The sequence below is a fragment of the Quercus robur genome, chromosome 8 (assembly GCF_932294415.1).
Source record: "Quercus robur chromosome 8, dhQueRobu3.1, whole genome shotgun sequence".
Lineage (NCBI taxonomy): Eukaryota > Viridiplantae > Streptophyta > Magnoliopsida > Fagales > Fagaceae > Quercus > Quercus robur.
Genome location: NC_065541.1, coordinates 40,895,066 through 40,897,251, shown reverse-complemented (window position 1 = coordinate 40,897,251; position 2,186 = coordinate 40,895,066). Strand labels below are relative to the sequence as shown.

At 39.4% G+C, this 2,186-nt stretch overlaps 1 pseudogene; it reads right to left on the bottom strand.

The window, feature by feature from the left end:
- Nucleotides 1-300: 300 nt before the first annotated feature.
- Nucleotides 301-1,526, bottom strand: LOC126695515 (cationic peroxidase 2-like; annotated as a pseudogene).
- Between the last annotated feature and the right edge of the window lie 660 nt (nt 1,527-2,186).

Here is a 2,186-nt window from a genome sequence, read left to right as displayed (position 1 = left end):
TTTGAAGATTTGTCACAGAAAACTTGCCTTAATACGGCTGTTAGCTAGAGTGCTTGATGTCACTTTCATTGTTGTTATTAAAATGCAAATCTCTTTGAAGATTGAACCTGGATCAATTGGCTTACGCCAATATATAAAGAAATATTGAGTACATATGGTTTTTCATCACCTTATAATTAACTTAAACCAACAAGGAAATTAAATTCAAGACCAAAGTGAGTACATTTACATTTTTAGTTTTTTTTTTTTTTTTAGTTTTTGGGTTTAATTGTTGTTATCCTTTTTCTGGAGCCTTTACGATCAGTTGACCGCAGAACACACTTTGCGAACAGACTTGACACCAATGTTGCTCATCTTCACCATGGACCTTCCAAACTCGACATTGAAGCTTAACCCAAGCAAGCCTCTGATGCCTAAAATGCGCTGAACTAAAGTTTTTGTGGACGCATCAGTCCATAATTTCTGGTCAGACTAGAGTACTCCTCGACCGTTCCTCAAGTTTGAGAAGAAATACGCATCGAATTTGTTTTCGCTACCAGTGTCCAGTCCAACACGCCTTGTGGCATCACCATTTTGTGGGCAGAGTGCTTGTAATTGAGGGAGGAAACTTGGGTTGATGCTAGGATCGGCACCATTTCTAGTTGTAGTGAAGTTATACAGTCTGTACCTGAAGAACTGGCAAGCTGAAGTACCAATGGTGTGGCCACCTAGTCATGACATAAATGAATAATAGACTTAGTTGAAATGTAAAATTAACCAAGTTAAATACATTCTTGAAAATGACTTCTTGAATGATTTTATGCATTGTAGCTTACCAACAAGGGTAACAAGATCTTGAGCGTTTAGACCCTTAGCTGAAAACTTTTGCTTTTGCACATCAATGGAGTTTGTAAAACCAGGCAAATTGGTAGTATCAGAGGCCAATGATACCCGGCCATCTCTGCGTCCGGTTGGCACCTGCCAATTTGGTCCATTAGTCTGCAAGAAAAATGCAAAATATGATTAATTACACGTAAAAGCATGTAAATATATATAGTAAAGTAGTAATATGATTCATAAAATCCTGAGGTAGATTAAGTTCCAAAACAACTGAATCACGGGCAGCAAGGGCAAGAATATCAGCACAAGAGACAACGCCAGGACATGCAGCTTCAAGCTGAGTCTTAGCATCATCAATAACTTCATATCCTCTCAAACCAAGGTTAGGTCCGGCTGTTTTCTCAGTGTTAGGTCCATCAATAAGTACAGAAGCATCGCAACCCTGCACAAAACAGTCATGAAAGTGCATCCTTAACAATTCAGGAGCCACACTGGGATTAGATCGGAAATGTGTTTGAACGGTTGAGCGAACAATAGATTCAGCTCGAAGGCATGTTTTGGAGTAGAACCCAACACGTGTGGCTTGGCAATGTACATAAGAAACACTCAATGCGAGCAAGAGAAACACCAAAAGGGATGTTTGGATCAAACGTGCACTCTCCATTAATGCACTTAAAGGATAAGGACCAGGAAGAGAGTGTGTTAATTAAGCTTTTAGCTTTTGCTAAAATTGGAGTTGTGTAATTTCAAGTATGTGGTACAAGTTTACGAATTGAAGTAGCTCTGAGCTTTTGATTTGCCTTGTGGTTTTGTGGGAAGGGAATGAGACCAATTTATAGGATCAATTGAGCTCAAAACTAGGAGAAAGAGTAAGAAAAGTCTGCTGGTCGTAGCTAGAATAGTAGAACTTCGAAAGACGAAAAGCAAGGTAAATTCGGGGAATATATAATTAGTTGGCATGCAATAATAGCTGGGCTCACCTTTGTTTTGTAATGATTCGTACAGATTACATGTAGGGATGGTAATTTCTGCCTGACCCACGGGTACCTGGCCCGACCCGATAAGGAATAGGGTCAGGTTTGGGTTTTTTTTTTTTTCTAAAAAATCCCGAACCGGGTCCGGGTTTTTGTAAAAATCCGGCCCGAACCCGGACCCGACCCGACCTGGTTATATATAATTTTATAATTACTAAAATATCCTCATATATATAATGTTATAAACCCTAAAATTTCTACATCCTCATTTCATTTCAGCTCACACAGTCACCTCCCTCATCTCTATTCTCTTTAGTCTCACTCACAAATCACAATCTCACTCTCTCACTCACAAATCACAATCTCACTCACTCTCAATCTCACCTTCGGCCA